Source organism: Mustela nigripes, chromosome 7 (assembly GCF_022355385.1).
Source record: "Mustela nigripes isolate SB6536 chromosome 7, MUSNIG.SB6536, whole genome shotgun sequence".
Lineage (NCBI taxonomy): Eukaryota > Metazoa > Chordata > Mammalia > Carnivora > Mustelidae > Mustela > Mustela nigripes.
This window is the reverse complement of record NC_081563.1, coordinates 135799482-135818381: the sequence shown is the minus strand read 5'-3', so window position 1 is coordinate 135818381 and position 18900 is coordinate 135799482. Positions and strand designations below refer to the sequence as shown.

At 53.6% G+C, this 18900-nt stretch overlaps 1 long non-coding RNA gene across 1 annotated transcript; it reads left to right on the top strand.

The window, feature by feature from the left end:
* Positions 1-8467: 8467 nt before the first annotated feature.
* LOC132022826 (uncharacterized) lies at positions 8468-18357 on the top strand. The gene is made up of 3 exons (XR_009405749.1): positions 8468-8515; positions 16005-16180; positions 18199-18357. It is a non-coding gene; the product is annotated as an uncharacterized LOC132022826 (long non-coding RNA).
* Positions 18358-18900: the final 543 nt, after the last annotated feature.

The window sequence follows — 18900 nt, the reverse complement described above, 5'->3', positions numbered from 1 at the left end:
GCACCCCCCAAAGCCTAGTAAGAGGGTATCATTCCTATGGTACAGAGGAGGGAAATGAGCCTCTGGAGGGTGAACAGACATCGTGCCCAAGGGCTGGCGGTGCGGACCATAGCCCAGATCTTCTGATTCTGTGAGTCTGGGAACAGGGAGTCACCCCCCTCCAAGGAGGGAGAGGTGAGGGGTTTCGTGGGACCCCCTCAGAGAGCTCTAGGTGCATCCCTGCCTTGGGGGGGGGGGGCTCCAGAGACTCATTTCTGGTGGGGTCAAGTCAGCCTGTGTTGGAGACTTGAGGTTGCGTCTGGAAGGGGCACTCCTCTGGGGCACAGTCTGTGCCATGTGGATCATGGGCCCTGGGAGCCTGCGGGCCATGCAGGGAGAGAGGGCTCCTGCACGACCGTGGTCCTGGGGTGCGGCCAGGGACAGCTGTGAGAGGCCCTGTGCACCACCCAGGAGTCTTATTCCATCGGTGGAACCCCTGCCCCGAGGGAGAGCCCCACACAGTGCGGGGCTGTCCACCTTACTGTGCCTGGGCCCCGGGCGAGGGCTCCCTGGCTGGAAGCAGCGTCCTCACCCTCACCGCAGGCCCATGGGGAGCAGGGTCCTATTAATCCCTATTAAACCTGGGCAAGTTGCTGATTGCCCAGGACTGGGCTTCCTCAGCGGTCGAATGAGACCGTTTGTGGCTATCCCTGACCAGGGGTCTGTCTGCGGCTGGAGGGTCCAGCAAAGTCATCGTCATCGCCTGCGTTCCCAGCTGCTCAGGCCAACTTCTATCCCGTGGACACGGGACAAGGGCCAGGGGTCGACAAAACGAGGTTGGCTCCTTAACTACTCCCACGGGTCCAGTCCTTTCTATCTGCCCAGCGCTCCCCGCGGGGGCTCCCGGAAGGCCGTCCGCACAGGCCTTCTCCACCGGCATTGGCGCGCTCTAGGTCGTCAGAAGGGCCTATTGAGGAAACAGGGAAAGGGGATGTCCGACGGGTGTGCAGTTGGGGGATATCTTGAAGTGAGCGCACGTTCTCACCGTCGGTCATCGTGGGACCAAGCTAACCCCAGAGTGGGGGTCAGGGCTGTAGCGAGGTGGGGGGCGGGGAGCCTTGCTTCCCACAGACTTCCCACCGATGACTCCTCGACTCCTCGAGGTGGGGCCCCTCCCTGAGTGCCTGGTTGGGGTGGGGGCTGGGAGGCCTATGGCCACGGGGCGTGGGACACAAGGACCCCGTGTGGTGCGAGGTGCCCTCTGCGTCACTCCCTTCCCAGCGCCAGACTCAGGTGGCACTGCCATTGCTCTCGGTGCTTTCCTCTCCCCCTCCCCGGGCCCGTCTTCCGCATCACTGAGAGCTTCTAGGTTCTAGGCCTGGCGCCGGCCTCTGGCTGGTCCCTTTTCTCAGCCAATGGGGCTCGTTCCTTCTCTGGGGCACCACGTTCCCGGTGTCGGGGCACCACAATGGCGAGTGGCCAGGAACCGGTGGGGGCCAGGGCGCGGGGGGAAGTCCTATCCCGGCAGAAGGACCAGTGCCTCTCAGGGTCGGAAATCAGGCCGGTGTGGGGTCAAGTCGTGGAGGGCTCTGTGTGAGGAATTTTGGGTTTATTCTTTATTTTTTTAAAGATTTTATTTATTTCTTGGAGAAAGAGAGAGAGAGCAAGCGAGTGGGGAGAGAAGGGGCTGAGGAACAGGGGGAAGCAGGCTCCCCACTGAGCAGGGAGCCCGATGTGGGGCTCCATCCCAGCACCCCGGGATCATGACCTGAGCTGACGGCAGACGCTCAACCGACCGACCCCTGGTTTTATTCTAAGTGCAGTGGGAAGCCGCTCAGAACTTTAAGCAGGGGATCGATGAAACACGGATTTTTGGAAAAGGGCATTGCTTACTTTTAAGAAAGCTCCCTCTGAGCTGGAGGGGCGTCGGTCCCTGCGAGGGGCAGCAACCAGGTCTGTTCGTGGGCGCCTCACACAGCGGACTCTCCTCAAGGAGGCCACACCACTTCCTCCCACCTGGCTCGCCTCCCGCGGCCCCTCTGGGGGGACAGGATGTTGTCATCCTGTCCCTTTGGGGGTGGCCCCTGGAGGGGACCCACTGACATGACCTCCCGTTGACCCATCTTCTGCCCAAGTCCATGGCTGTTGGATCGTCTGAATAGCCAAGAGATGAACTCATCGCCACCTCCCGCAGGGCCACTGTCTGAGCGTGTCTGCGGCTTAATCAAGGGACAAGCACGCTGTGTCCCAGGGCTGGGCCCGCCAACGTCCTTGATGAGTAACTGGGACAGTCGAGGGGACGGACACGGGAAGTGGCGACAATGCCGCTATTGTTCTTTGGTGCAGGGCCCCCGAGTGCCGGGTCTGCACGGCCGGCTGGGCTGGGCTGGGCGCCACAGCTGCTGGCTCAAACCGCCGGGCAGCCTGGTCAGCGCAGCAGGAGACGAGGGGGCAGGTCTGGCAGCCCCGGGACACCACCTCCACAGACCCCCCACCAACCTCCGCCCCGAGGCTCACAAAGCAAACGTCTCTTCTTGTCTACAAACCACAGAGTTCCTTTCTGGGAAAGGACTGGGCAGCCCTGCGCCCAGGAGGCCATCTGGATTCATTTGCGCCTTCATTCATTCTCTCCTCATTCATTCGATATTCACCCGGCCCCTTTGAGCATTTTACCCAAAAGACAAAAATAAGCAGTCAATGCTTAACTGACATACATTTTTTTGGGCTGAGAGACTGACTTCATTATGACATGGGATCCTCACCATGTACAGAAGCCTGGGGCCAGTGGCTGAGTTTGGACTCTCCCCGCTTCTCCCAGAAGAATGGTCTTGCGCTGATTCCTTCCCCTCGTGACGCGCAGCATGGCGTGGGGATAGTGGATAATTTATTTGGTTTCTGTTCGCAGAAGCTGAGACAAAAGCAGACCTATAGAAGGTCTGCGTAATTTAATTAACAAATGCAGTCCTATCGAAGGATTAAAAAAAAATGAAGGGATGAATAAAGACTATACTTTCTCTTCCATGAGCTATCTATGGGACCTTTTTTTTTTTTTTTTTTTAAAGCCACAAATAAACCCTACAACCTCAATACATTCCGAAAAAGAAGTCATGGAGACTGATTTTGACCGTACATTGAAAACCATTCACAACGAATGAAAACAAAACCCAGAAAGAAGGTAAGTATTTGTGATTCCTCCACTTTGGGAAACTGTTAGGCGTGTCACGTAGGTCTAGAGATGAACCAGTGTCTGGCCCCTGAACCCATGACCTTCCTCCTCGGTGCAAGTGCCCCGAGAAACTAGAACGTTCCACAGATCTAACAGTGAGCACACACCACCATGTAAGGCAACGTGGGTGAATCCCACAAAAGAATTTGCATTTTGGGCTTCCATTTATGGAAAATTCAGAAGCTCGCAAAACTGGTCTATGGCATTAACATTCAGGATGATGGTTATCCCTGGATGGGGGACCTGGGGTGCATCCGGAAGGGACACAAGCGGGCTTTCGGAGGTGATGGCCACATTCCATTCCCACATCTCTGGGCTGGTTACATACATACGTTTACGTGGTGCAGACTCATTGAGTTGACAGTTGGGATTTGATGTGTTTGGGCAAGTATGCTAATCTTCAAGAAAAAGCGTACCAAGAATATAAGATTTATGAATAAAAGAGAGCACGACCAACCAAAATAAAGAATTATCTCCTAGATAATTCTTGGGCCAATGAGAAAATCAAAAGTGAGCTGAAAAACACCATTTGTCCTGTGAAATTAATCATGAGGCTTCTGATCGCAGGGTGGTTCAGAATAGCAAAAAACGGGGCATCATCCTAGGGCCTGATGGAGGAAATTGGGTAAACACACTATGGCGTAGTCAAACAATGGACTAGTATATAGTCATTAAAATTTCGTTGTGCAGGAAAACGTTTGATGATGTGGAGAACTTCATAATATATTATTAAGTGGTTATGATAGTTTCTTTAAAACATGCATTTTCTCTCTCTCTTTTTTTTTTTTTAAAGATTTTATTTATTTGACAGAGATCACAAGTAGGCAGAGAGGCAGGCAGGGAGAGAGGAGGAAGCAGGCTTTCCGCTGAGCAGAGAGCCTGATGTGGGGCTCGATTCCAGGACCCTGGGATCATGACCTGAACTGAAGGCAGAGGTTTAACCCACTGAGCTGCCCAGGTACCCCCAAAACATGCATTTTCCATAAGGAAAAATAAGTGGATACAAATACATCAAAACACTCATAGTCAACTTTGGATAACTAAACAATGGGTTACTAAATTATTATTTATTCTTTTTTTACATTCTCCAAATGCTCTGGGAACTTGTATTATCACTGTAATCCCCCCAAAGTTTATTTAAAACAAGATACCTGCTTTATTATTATCATCATTATTATTACCATTATTTTGGCCCCTAGAAAGTGCTTCCAAGGGAATGAATTCCTGGTGGATGTTTGTCGAATGACTGAGTGATTGATTTCTAGAGTGAAATCTGAATGCTGTGACAGAAGACGGGGGACGGGGCATCTCCATGAAGGGTCTGAGGAGAACGGCGGTGAATAATCGCCGTCTGCGGGAGGAGAGAAGAACGAAGAGGATTGTGGTCTGGGGGACTCGGGGAAGGAGCTTTCCAGGCTTAGAAACAGACAGAGGAGCAGAACAGACAGGGTTTTACGAGTGTGATTTTTGACATCAAGAGACTCTGCCCCACCCCTTGACCTACTGTGGCCCCCGATGGTCTGCTTCATCCGTTCACTTTACTGAGCAGTCACTTAGGGGCAGAAACCGAGAAATGCCAGCTGGAAGAGGCCGTGTGTGTCTACCACTCGATATTCGGAAGACTTGCGAGCTGGTTCTTGAACCACAGACAGCTGGGGACCATCCCTTACAGAGCGTTTATGCCCGGGAACCGGTAAACCAGGGGATTTCTCCCGCTTTGCTCTGGGGAGCTGGATACTAGCACAGCCCCGGACTTCATATGCTGGTCATAAAATCATTGCGGCTCTCGTAAAACAAAACAAAACAAAGAAACCCTGCTCATTCTGGTGGGGGTCAGGGTTCAAGATGTGCTGTGCCTGCAACCTGCTTCCAACCACCCAGGGTAGCCCCACCCCCAATCAAGCCCACAGGAGAGCTGGCGTGGGCCCGGAAGCCCTTTCACACATCACGGCTGCCGGCCCCCAGCCCCTCCACAGATGGGAGACCCCCACTCTCTAGCCCCGCTACCCCAAGCCTCCTGGTATTTCTCCCCACGGTTTCTCCCGAACCTGGCCACCAGTCGGTTCTGGGGAGTCCTCCGCTGATGGTCGTGAGGGTAGAGTGGGGCTAGTCCACGACCTCCCAAGTGACACAGCCCTTGGCCTGAGCCCCCTTTCCTTTGCAGTTTGTGAAATCCTTCAGGGCAAAGGATGCCTCTTTGCGGGGAGGGCCAATGGCCCCGACCAGCCACTGGGAAAACACGAGCTGCAGAAGGGACCAATCACCCTACAAACAGTGGCTCCCTCTGAGCGGCATCTCCAGAGACGTCCAGTTAGCTGTGCGACCTGAAGAAGCCACGTTCAGAGAAAGAGGAGCGCTCTCCTCCCTCCACTGCCCCCACTCCCTGCCGCCCTTCCTCTGCCTTCCCCTGCCGCCCCCTCCTCCTGTCCCTCTCTCTCTCCCTCCCTTCTTTCCTTGCCTTCCAGAAAACTGCAGCTGTCCTGGGCTCACTGCCGGGCTGGGCCTTCAGGGGGTACAGCCCCTCCCAGCCCATGCACCCCACAATCTGACACGTGCTCATTCTGAAACTGTGTAATCAGAAGGGTGAGCTCGGACTGTGGCTGAGCCTGGAACATTCTTCTCCCCCCTCCCCGAGCCGACCATCACCACCGCTGTCAGTGGGCAAGTCTGTCTTCCTCAGGGCTGCCTTGCCAAAGGCACCGATTCTTAGGCCTCAGAGGTTTAACAATAACATCCCCAACATATCTGTTGAGCACCTACTCTGCGCCAGACTTACGTGAGATGTGAGAAGCCCCTTTCTTGTTTTCTTTAGGCCTCTGCTTTGAAGCACCGTAACCTCCCTTCTAGCACCTTCCACATGCCTCTCTTGGACTTACGTAGAGCTCGTGGCGTGGTGGGAGCTCGGGACAGACTGAGGGCCCACTACGTTCCATTTCTGTGAGTCGCTCACTGAAATACAGACCCACGGCCGCCGCTGACACCCCTGCCCCTCCACAGATGGGAGACCTGCTGCTGAAAAGGTGTGGATTTGCCTTCACGGAGGGTCCGAAGCGTTTTTTCTTCCTCTCCCTTCCTTCTTTAGCTTAGTTTTTCCAGAACGTGATAATTTCCAACTTGATGAACAGAGGCCGTTTTTACCTTTGACCAAGGCTAAGAACCACACTCCGCGTACGGGGCAGCAGGCATCAGCGCTGTCATCAAATTACGCTAATTTACTTAGTGCTGCAGGTGTCCTGGGGCTCCTTTTTCCGAATAGAGCTTTTGAAAGGTTCAAAATGAGGAAAACAGGTTTTGCTCGTGAAACGTCTGCACTCAGCGCTCACTGACCCAGCCACGAATGGCTGCGACCTCCAAGCTCTGACCACCTTAGCAGATGCCATAGAATTCGAGCTTCTGGAATGTTCCTGAATTTTCTGGTCATGAGACCAAGCTGGGGGCAGATGGGGTGGCTGAAGACGCCCGAGGGTTGGACGGCTCTGGGATGGCGATGACTCACACTTCCACGGAAAACCCTAGCACTCTTTTGCGAAGTGGCATTCTTTCGTCCAAGTTGGGGGTTCGGGAGAAGGAGCTCTCCCGGGAGAGCTGCACCGGGAAAACCGTCGGAAAACCTATGGCTTCCCAGAGAAGCCAACACCCGTCGCCGAGTGGAAGGGATCCGACCCCCACGCCAAGACAGCCCACCGCCTCTGAGACACCACGCCGGAACCCACCTTTCTCAGTCTGTGGGATTCTGGCCAGGCCGCCGGGGACTTTGTTGGCCTTCTTCTTCCATTTTTTTTTTCTTTTAAAGATTTTATTTGTTTATTTGACAGAGATCACAAGCAGGTGGGGGGAGGAGCAGGATCCCCGCTGAGCAGAGAGCCCGACTGGGGCTCAATCCCAGGACACTGAGATCATGACCCGAGTCGAAGGCAGAGCCTTAACCCACTGCATGCCCCCAGGAACCTCTGTTTGCCTTTTGACACTGACCCCGACTGCAGTGGGCTCGTGGGCTCCGGGCGCCGGCCTGGCAGAGTTTTCTGCCCCCATGGGCTTCCTGGGAGTACCTTGGCCGTTTTCCTTCTGGAGACACATGGCTTCCCCTCCCCGAAGCTGGCCATCAGGCCCCCTTTTTGGGAGCAGCACCACCCAGGATTTAGTTCCTTATTAATTATTAATTAATAAGAAGCCACTCATTTCCTTGCCTCCGTCACCACCTGCCCCCTCCAGCCTCAGCCCGCCACTGCTCTGCATGATCAACGGTGGCACACGCGGGCTCGCCCCTGCCCCGCTGGGGGTAGAATCTTGACCCTGTGCCTCAAGCTGTGTGATCCCAGGCCTGTGGGCTCCCTTCTCTATTCCTTGGGTTCCTCCTTTATAAGACGGTGACAGTGATGACAACCAGCACCAGGGCTGAACTTGGGCTTGAACTTGGGGTAATTTGCATCAGGCCAGCAGAAGGCAGGCAGTGGTGATAAGTGGGAGCCTCTGTGACAGTTGGAACATATCTCCATGCCCCCCTTCCTGTCTCCCCTTTGTCACTGCCTTGACTCAAGCTGTTAGCCTGCCCCAGGGGGGACCCGGGGACAGCTTCTGTTGTGGCTCCCTGCTTCTTCCCCGCCCTGTCGGTCCTGCAGGTTTCAGCCAAAGGGGAACTTTTAAACATTGCTTTAGTTTCGAAGACCAAATGCTCACACCCTTGGTGGCTCAAAACAACAGGTGTTTTCCCTCCTACCTTTCTGGAGGTCAGAGCTGGAAATCAAGATGCCTAGAGGGCAGTGCCTCCTCCTGAGGCTCCAGACAAACCTCCCAACCGCCCCCCCTCTCCGTTGTGTGCCTTCGGGAGGACTCAGCCACTGATGGATCCTGGCGGGGGAGGGCGGCGGTGAGACCTGACAGGGACGCTGTCTGGCCACTGATGTTGCAAAAATGGTTAATAACAGTCCGCAGGAAAATGCAGTTAGAGCCGTGCCCAGGGGCCAGGCCGGGCGCGCCCCGTAGGTCAGCATAGGATACAGATTATATTCTAATTGTGAAGAGAAATCACTGAGGGTTTTGAGCAAGGAGCAAAGGGTGTTGTTTGTACTCTACATAAGTCTCCCTCACTCAGGGTTGCCAAATTTAGCAAACCAAAGTACAAGGTGCCCAGTAAAGTTTCATTTTCAGATCAATAACGAATACGTTTTGTTTTTAGCATAAGTGTGGGCTCAACTGAGACATACAGAGGCTAAAAATGTATTTGTTACTGATCCGAAACTCGCACGCAGCTAGACGTCCTGTGTTTTGTGTGGGGACCTCACGGTGGCTGCTGCACGGAGAGCGAGTCAGGTGAGAGCGAGGCTGGAGACTGGACACCGCGGGTCTGGGCCGTGGCCCGCGGGAGCGAGGATGGCGGCTGGGAGAGGCGGTGTCCGAGGGGGTGGAGAGCAGGGACCCGACTGGAGAAGGATTTAACAGCAGCTGGCATTCATGAGTGCTTTATTTGTATTATCTCATTTACTCTGTAGGATAGCCGTCTAACGTAGGTATCATACCCACTACACAGATGAGAAAAACAGAGGCACAGAGAGGAACTCGCTAGTTTGTGGGAGAACCAGGATTCGAGCCAGGTCTCAAGGGGTCTAGTCCTAACTATTCTAAGATAGTGGTGGTGTAGACGGACCCCCCCCTTCCCTGTAGCCCCTGTATACTGCTCCCCGTGCTGAGATCCCAGCTGTGCCGAGGAGGGGGTGTGGGTAGATGGGAGCAGCGCGACAGTGGAGGGGCCCCTGCACGGAGTGACGAAGGTCACCCAGGGCAGTGACCGTGGGGTGGAGAAGTGGAGAGGGGGGCCCTCTGTATTCAAGAGACTTGGGGAGACGGATGTTGTCCTTCAGCACCCCGCTGTTTGCCTGGGAAAGAGACTCCTGAGGAAAAGCTCCCTGCCCCCTGCTCCTAAGACACACAGAAACACGAGGGACCGTGAAGAACTGTTTCTCCACACCCTCTTTGCAGGCAGGGGAACGGACTGTGGGGTGGCACTGGGAGGCCCTGTCTGGACCCTGCCAGGGGTCACGCTGCCTTACCCTAGCACTGCTCTGACGGCGGTGTGCGTGGGAGTCCCCTGGGGACCCGGAAAAGGGCCCCGGAACCGCAACGCTGGAGCCAGTGGCGGGCTCTAGGTCGGGGTCCTCGGAGCCTGGTGCTGAGACCAGCCGCATCCCTGTCACCTGCGACTTGAGACAGGTGCAAATCTCGGGCCACCAAGGCATGCTGTGCCAAGACCTCTGGGTGAGGCTGGTTCTCACTGGGTATGGAGAACCGAAAGCCCGTGCAGCTGTGACAGAGGAGGGCCCTGCCCACCCCCAGAGGAGGAGCTGGTGAGGGCGGATCAGAGAAGGGTGGGGTGGTGCAGGCCCAAAGACTTGCCGGCACGCGCCCCCCGTCCTGGAGCAGTCTCCCATAGGTGGCCGTGCTACACAACCAGACCAGGGAGAAAAGAGGAGGGAGATGGAGAGACAGAGAGGAACATGCGCACCCTCAGACACCGTCCCCCAAAGTTCTCCCCCAGGGAGGTTCATACAGAACCGTCCATCTGTCCATCTAGCTGGCTCCCTAGTCAAGACTTTGAGTCACACTAATTTTTCTACTTGAGACTCGGAAACCCTCGAGCCACTGGCCTCCCCCACTTCATGCAGGGAAGAGAGGATGCAGTAACGCCCCCTCCCCACCCTCACCAAGGAGGCCATGCTGTTCCCCCATGGGTCCCTGTCTGTGAGCATCGCATCCCTGCCTCTGGCCGCCGTGCGTCTGGGACCCCCGGTGAGAGTGTTGCGAGCTGGTCCTCCTCTTTCTTTGTTCACTCATGTCAGATGAGGCAGGTCACCTTGGCGCCCAGTCTCACAATTGGGTCATTCGAATAAACAACCGGCTGAGCGGCAGAAATAATTGCAAGGCAGTTTCTGTTTTTGCTGAAATCTCTCAAAAACGCTCAAGGTGCTCACATTCTTGATGCACACGGACGCTCTGTGACACCCTCTATCCCAGTGGCTCCCAGCCCCACCCAGATGGTTAGGGCCAGAATCCCCGGCCCTTGGGTACGCCCTTTGCTAAGTCCCAGGTGTCCCCAAAGCACAGCCAAGTGGGAGAAGCTCCGCAGGTGCTCCCCCAGTGCACTCTCCTTTCGCTTGCCCGCACCCCCTTCCCCTCTACCTCGTGCTTCTCTTCATTTCCCCTTTGCTTCTGCTTCTCTGCCCTCCCTGTCACCCATGAATCCTGCTTGTAGGACAAAGACCAGAAATGAGCCAGCCAAGTCAAAGTTCTTCCCGACAGGTGGAAGAAAGGATGGGAGTATGGGTTTGCCTATTAATCTGGGGGCACACACCGGTCTGCCAACATTCCTTAATGCTCGCTGTGTGCCAGGCACTGTGTGAGGCCCACGGAGGCAAAGGTATTGAAATCAAAGGATGAGAAAGGGCTGTGGTTTGAGGGAAGCAAGCCTGAGCCAATGACAACAGCGGTCAAGACAGGCTGTAAGAATGATGGGGAGTTCTAAGTACCAGTCACCTGCTGGGTTCTGCTCTCAGTCCGTTATGTGGGTTAACCTGTTTAATTCTCATAACAAACCTGTGGTTTAGGTACCCATGTGAACTCTAATTTTTATAGATGATGAAACCAAAGAACAGAGAGGTTGCTGTTTGTTTAAAGTCACACAACAGGTAAGAGGTAGAGCTGGGGGGCGCCTGGGTGGCTCAGTGGGTTAAGCCTCTGCCTTCGGCTCAGGTCATGATCTCAGGGTCATGGAATCAAGCCCTGCATTGGGCTCTCTGCTCAGCAGGGAGCCTGCTTCCCCCTCTCTCTCTGCCTGCGTCTCTGCCTCCTTGTGACCTCTCTCACTCTGTCAAATAAATAAAAATTTGGGGGGGGGGGAGAGGTAGAGCCAGGATTCTAATCAGGGATTTCTGGATTCCAGAGTCTGTCTCTTACCCACAGTGCTCTCTTCACAGAAGGCTGTGGGGTGAGAGAGATGGGATTTTGAACAGCCTGGGAAAGCGTGCTAGGGCATCAGGGAAGGCTTCCTGGAGGAGGCAAATCCTGAACTGAGCCTTGAAAGATCAAATGTTTCATCAGGGTTCCTCTGTCTCTGTCACATCTAGCATCCCAGATTAAGGCAGGACATGAAGGTCGAGGGGAAGAAAGGTGGGCAAGATACCCAGAGGGACGTTTCCTGACTGTGACTTGAACAAGAGAAGGAAACATAAAAAACCAGATTAACAACAACAATAGCAACAAAACCCCAGGAAATTTTTTGACACGCGCAGCTTCGAAGTCGAGCAGTTTGGCAACCTTCAGGCACGGCTGTATCTAGGGAGTCATTTGACAGCAGCAAGACTTGACTCTTCTCCCACAATCTCTACGCTCTTCCTATTTCTAGTTGGTTTCATTCCAAAGCAGGCTGGGTTCCAAATGACAACAGAGATGGCCTCCCACAGCCCTGAGCCTCCATTGCCTCCAGAGCTGGGGGACGTCAGAGAACAGATCATAAGCTTCCTGCAGAGTCCATTTCATTCCCCCAGAGGCCCTGACAGGCCAGCTTGGATCGTGTGTCTGGTGGCATCCAGGCAAAGGGGATCTTGGAGGAAGAAACCCCTCTCCGGAGGGAAGCAGCTCCCTCCACCCGCCTTGTGGCGCGGGCTCCCAGCCTGAGCCAGATCCGGTAATGCGACTCTGGTTCTGGACCTCTGCCAGGTTCCTCGTGCCCGCCCAGCCCCACCGTGGGGTCAGGAGCACGAGGAAAATGCAAGAAGGAGAAGGGAGACCAGCCGCACGTCTGTACGCGATTCAACACAAACAGGATCCCGATTCGTCCCATGAAATTTGCTGTAACTGTTGGAAGAAGAAAAAGGGTGTGTGTGTAAAGGCACACACATCCCCTTTGAAGAGGAAACGGGACGGATTGTGAGGCTGAGCACCATGCAACTGAAAATAATTTTGTATGAAGCTGATGCATTCTTGTCTGGCTTTTTGCTTAGCATTTGGGGCACTTGTTATACCAGCAGTTGCCTGACTTGAGGACGTGGAGGGTGGGAGACCTCTGCTGGGATCGTGGACCAGGGGCCTGGGGGCTCAGGGGCTGGGCCCCAGGATGTGGGGCTGCTCCTGTCCCTGTGGAGACAGACCACGGTTCCACATGGTTCTGTAGGCAGCTGGGAAGATGATCGTCCGGCCAGGTCCAGGTGAATCAGAGTCCAGGTGTCCTGGATCCCTGAGTGAGCTGAGGGAAAACATGTCCCCTTCCGAACTTCAGTGTCCTTACTCGGTAAATTAGCAGCTGATCCCAGACAGGACTGGCCAGTTCTGGGAGCATATGTCATCGGCAGGTATGATGATCGGTCCTGTGGTACAGAAGCCAGTTAAAAAAATGTCTCATGTTGGGATGCCTGGGTGGCTCAGTTAGTTAAGCAGCTGCCTTCAGCTCAGGTCATGATCCCAGGACCCTAGGATCGAGTCCCACATTGGGCTCCTGCCTTGGTGGGGTGCCTGCTTGTCTCTCCGCCTCTGCCTGCTTGTGCTCTCTCTCTCTTTCTTTCTGACAAATAAATAAATAAAATCTTAATTAAAAAAAAAGATTTTACTTATTTATTTGACACAGAGATCTCAAGTAGGCAGAGGGACAGGCAGAGAGAGAGGGGGAAGCAGGCTCCCCGCTGAGCAGGGAGCCCGATGTGGAGCTCGATCCCAGGACCCTGGTATCATGACCTGAGCTGAAGGCAGCGGCTTAACCCACTGAGCCACCCAGGTGCCCCTAAATAAATAAAATCTTAAAAAAAAAAAAAAAACTAAAAAAAAAAAATGTTTCGTACTGATGTGTTGATCTCCACAGCCGCCGTCTGTGTCCGTGTCTCCACCCACAGCAGGGATACACGGTTTTATTTAGAAGCAAGGCTGGGGGTGGCTCAGTCAGTTAAATGTCCGCCTCTTGATTCCGCTCAGGTGGTGACCTCAGGGTGGTGAAATTAAGCCGGACCTCGGCTCCAACTGGGCGTGGAGCCTGCTCAGGATTTCTCTCCCTCTGCCCAGCCCCCTCCCCTGCACGCACATGCGCATGCCTCTCTCTCAGATAAACAAAATTTTAAAAAATGAAAATAAGTTTGCTTTTGTGAAAAGGGTGTGTCAACTGGAAGAGTAATTCTCGGGAAACTATAGTGCCGGTGCCCAAACCGATAAGGCAGTCCCCCCACGATCAACGTCTGGGAAATGCCAGGGGGGTGCCTTGGGATTTGGGGGGGTGAAGGGTCGGAATCTTGGTGCTATGCCAATGGTACGAGTCCGGATCGCATTGGCGCGCCGGCCGTCAGTCGGCGTGTGCAGAACCCAGGGTCTGGCTGTAAGGGCTGGAGGGCGCGCTGGGCTTCCGGGACGTGCCGCCTGCGTACACAGCTGCCACCCCCATGACCCGCCGCTCCGAGTCCTGCTTTGCAAAACATAACACGCACTGACAGTCGCCGCCTGCCATCAGCCGGGCTCCTCCAGCAAGCTCGTCGGTGCCGCTCCCAGGCCCCGCGTCGGGGTGTCCTGGAATAGGCTTACCTAGCTGTTTTTGGAGAGGCTCGTTCCCATTGCTTGTGACGATAAGTGACAGTGCTTTGAGCTTCCTGCGTGGCTCTCTTGCCTGATGATCCCCCAGGATGCCCTCCTCGGAAGGGTCTTGGCTGGATGCCTCTGTTTAAAGTGGGGAGGGGTGGTGGTGGCTGGCCCGGTGACAGAGCCCCAGGCTGCTGCGTCCCACGGCAGGAGGCCATTCAGCTCCCAGCTCTGTCTAGACAGCGAGCATGCCAGCCACTGCCAGGCCCGGGCCAGCTCTGTGTGTGTGTGTGTGTGTGTGTGTGTTAATTACCCTGGAATGTCTGCTCCGGCCGCCACCGTGGAAATGTAGGTCATCCCAGGGAGGCGCGCGGTCATGAGAAGGGGGGTCGGGCCAGCCAGCGGCGCACACACAGTATCGAGGTCACGGCCGTCTGGGAGTCAGCGGAACAGGGCCCAAGGCACGTGAGAAGCAGACTGGCTGGTCTCTCCCTGTCTTTCTCTTTGTGCGTTTCATAGGATAGCTCACGTTTTCAGCCTCAAGCATGTCGCATTCCTGCAGCAGAGGCGAGGACAAGTGCCCCATTGTACACCTCAAATTGGATCTTTCATGTAGCAATCGTTTATGGAGTCTGGACATTCTATTAAACAACTTCCCCTGCATGGTCAGTGGCTTTTCATCCTCCAGAAGCCCCAGGAGGAGGGTCCTGTTATCTTCACAAAAACACAGTATATAATCTCCATGGACACTTTACAGATGAAGAAATGAGGCTCAGACATGTTACCCAGCTGTTACTAATAATAGGGAACAATTATTTGTCACGGGCTACACGCTGGTCTCATCTGGTCTCAGCTCTTTGTACGTAATGCCTCTGTTGATTCTCCAACAAGCCAACAGCGGTCCTTCCCGTTTTCCAGATGAGGAGATGGAGGTGCAAAGAGCCAGCCCATCGCAGTGTTAGTGGGAATCAGACCCAGGAGGTCCGCCTAGGGGCTGAGCCCTCAAACTCCATGCTCTCCATCGCTGCGTTAAGGTCCCTGAGTTTGGCTGGGGTCAGTGTTTGGCTTGGATATGCCATTGGGACTTAAAAAACCCAGGAGTGAGAAAGGGACTATTGTCCCTCCTGCAAAGAAGGCTTTGATCGGAAAGATTTAAACCCGAGCCCTGGTAAACAGAGGCAGCTCCGGGAGAAGCGGCCAAGAAACCAGATCCTCTCAATGTGCTTGCTCCAGAGTCCAGGTCTGAGACATCCCTTATGGACACACATCCCCACCCTTCTCAGCCCGGGTTTAAATAGACTTCCCCATCTGCGGAACGAGACGCTGCTGTGTGGGGGCTTTGTGAACCGGACAGTAGTAATTGTTCATGCATTTTAAACTGAACGGTTATGAGCAAAAAGGTTTAAGAAACTAAAAGAAATGAGAAGAAAGGGTGCTTCAACCACCTTCCCCTAGAAGGCTGGAACAGACTGCACTTCACTGTCAATGTCGCATCATAAAAATTATCAAAACGACAGAAATGTTGAAGGAACCGTAGGGTGAACACCCAGAGACCCGCCATCAAGACGCTCCCTTGAGACGCGCTCGCTCTGCCACACATGTCTCCGTCCCTCTGTCCGAGGCAGGCTGCTCTTGAAAATGACATGTAGAATCTGCGGTGGCTTTCCCTCCAGAAGGAAGGTACTCCCAGCCCTGTGTGGGTTTGGCCATGACCTTGATACAGAATATAATGTTTGAGAAGGTGGTAACAGTGCTGGCCCCGGGGGCTGTCTGTGCCGCAGCCCCGTGCGGCGTGTCCCACGCACACTGTGGCTTTCAGCCCTCACAGCCACCCTGAGCTTCTGCTATTCTCACCCTTCTTCTCCCTATCACCGCCCAGCATGGAAGTGGCAGGGGACGGAGGTGTCCCCAGACACAGAGCTGCCCCTCCAGGACCCTGCCTTCTGACCCTCCCCCCAGCCTGGCCCAGTGTAGATGCTCCATCAATGTTTGCCTAATTCACCAAGAAAAGAGAAACTCTGTCAGTTTGAATATGAAACACCTGACATGCATTACCTCGTATGCCACCCATAGGGATGGCTGCGAGCACAGAGGTTTATAAATCAGATGGAGAGAGGGTCAGAAGACCCGCCCACTGGACCCTTCACCTTACTGTTCCGGTTGCTGGCCACATCTGTCCCTAGCGCCCGCCGCAGGGCAGCAGGCTTCTTTGGTCTAAAGGTCATTCTCATGCCAGTCTCCCTCCTCCTTCCAGAGGGAGCCCTTCCAGCTGCCCAGGCGGGATCAGCCTGCTGGTGCTGATTTCTGCCATCCTGCCTGTGAGGACGTGGAAGAGTGAGCCTCTGGGAGTCCTGCAGACCTAGATCTAAGTCTAATGGCCGTCTGTGATCAGCTGTGCAAATGTGGACAAGTTTCTCCGTGTGGAAAAAGGTAGGGATCATGCCTTCTGAGAAGCAGCTGGTGTGAGATTTTGAAACGAACAAGAGGGTATGTGAACAACTTCTTGCACATGACAGGTGCTCAGTAAAAGGTCATTCTCTCTGCTGACATCTGCTGAGCTTAGGGGTTGTAGTGTGTGATTTGCACATGAAGGGGTTGGTACTGGGACTTCTGTGACCCATGACCAGGAGGAGAGTTAGATCTTAAACAACGTGACAGGAAGGCTCCTCCTCCCTCACAGCTTCTAGGGGTGCCTCATGCCCTGTGGAGTTGCTCGAGGAGAGATGTGACTTAGCCTGATAATTTGACCACATTTTAACAATGAGTTACATATTATTCTGGTCTGTTTCTTGTATATTTTTACCTGTTTCTGCCCTCAAGGAGCTTAAAGTCTATGGAGATGTTTTGCTTCTTTCTTATGAAACCAAAGTACCTAGCAGAGGGGTCAGTGTGACTCAGTGTTCCTCAATGCACCCCATGCCAACTCAATCTAATCTAACCCCAACCTGCTCAACCCAACCAAACTCAACCCAACCCAACCCAACCCAGCTCAACCCAGTCCAACCTAGTCTAACTCAAACCAATTCAGCCTAACCAGCCCAGCTCAACCCCATCCAACCTAGTCTAACTCAAACCAATTCAACCTAACCAGCCCAGCCCAGCTCAACCCAACCCAACCCAACCTAACTCAGCCCAACAACGCCCAGCTCAACCCAATCCAACTTAATCTAACTAAAACCAGTTCAACCTAACCAGCCCAGCTCAACCCAGTCCAAGGCAACCTAACTCAAACCAACTCAACCCAACACAGCCCAGTTCAGCCCAATTTAACCCAACCTAACTCAAACCCACTCAGCCTAACCAGCCCAGCTCAACCTAACCCTACCTAATCTAACTCAAACCGACTAAACTCAACCCGCTCCACCCAGCATAGCTCAAGGGCCATAGTTTTTCAGTGGAAAGCACACACCGTTTAAACTGAGGGAAACTCTCAGTTCTTTTACTTACCAGCTGTGTGACCTTGGGCAAGTTACTTCACTTCTGAGTCTATTTGCTCATCTGTAAAATGGAGATTAAAATTCTACATTTGCAAGTAGATAAGATTAATTTTCTGTCCATCAGGTGCCTTCTTATGTGACACCAACCAGCCCACCCTAAGCCACTGAATGGATTCAGTCTTGTCAATGTGCCCCCTTCCTCCCCAGCCCACCCCCCACCCCAGCAAGGGTGTAGGAACGCCTTGAGAAGAGCAGGAGGCGGACCTCCAACCCAGTCCTCCTGGTGGCTTGGCACTTCTCTAAGAGGACGTGGAGTAGGAATTCATATTTTTCAGGAAAGCTTCCTGGTAAAAATTGAGTGACTTCATACGCACTAGCTAATCTTTAGACTGCAAATATGGGATGTTTGAGGTGTTGCCATGGTGTCAGACATTAATGCTGGGCCCTCCCACTGAATATGTAGAAATCGCTGCAGCAGCCACAGCTCCCATTACCTCCAGCTGGACAAGGGAGTGGGAATGTCCTTTACCTGCCTCAGTGTCGCAAGAACCACCCCCCACCCCCGCCGCCTCTATAAACACCGTGTGGATGCCCGCAGCACCTTGAGTGTCTGAGGGTGATCAACAACACCCCCCCTGAGCCCTCCCGTTCTGCTCCTGGGGCTCTAATGAGTCACCTGGGTTCTTGGTACCAAGTCAGACCGATTGGTTCCCGAAGTTGCTCATGCTGGTTACACTTGTAATTTTAATTCTGTAATTCAAGGGAGTTATTATACAAGATGAAAAACCGTTAAGTGTGAAAAGAAAGGTAATAGTCATTTATGTGAAAAATTAGTCAGGCGCTTTGGAATGACTTGAGCAATGTGAGTCGCTAAAAATCTTGCTGGAGAATGAGGTATGGGAGAGGTGACTGCAAAGATTCAAAACTACCTGAACCGTGAAGAGTTCTACATTCTGAAGTTTGGCAAATGTTTGTCAGTTCTTTTAAGTTTGTATTTATTCATTCATTTAGGTAATCTCTACACCCAACGTGGGACTTGAACTCAGAACCCCAAGATCAGGAGTGACATTCTTCCAACTGAGTCAGCCAGGCACCCTTGGCTTCAGTTATTTATTTCACTTTAAATCTTAAAAAAAAAAAAAGACTTAATTTATTTATTTGAGAGAGGAAGAGAGAGTGAGTATAAGCGGCGGCAGGCGGAGGGGAGGGTGCGGCAGAGGGAGAGGGAGAAGCAGACTCCCGCTGAGCAGGGAGCCCGATGCAGGGCTCGATCCCAGGACCTCGGGATCATGACCCCAGCTGAATGCAGCTGCTCAAGTGACTGAGCTGAACGCAGCCACTCAAGTGACTGAGTGCCCTGTTTGCTTCACTTTAAAGGGTTGGAAATGAGCAATTCTAGGTCGTGTAAAAATGGGTGTAACTGATGTGAGAAAATCAACATGGAGCTCCAATCTGCAAAACTAAAAACATCTTGTTGCATGCAAAAAGACGGGTGAATGGTTGTACCAGTGGGTCACGAACCACCAGCTTAAACCGCACCAGGATTTGACAAAACCCTCACTGCCTTGTAGGCATCGAGGAAGCTGCGTGTGCATATGATGCCCGGAGCTTGACTCTGCACCGGGCTTCAAATCTGTGTAAGAGCCATGTGTGACAAGTCCCCTCAGTAGACAAAACACAGCCTGGTGGACGGATTCCCTCCCTCTCTCTCTG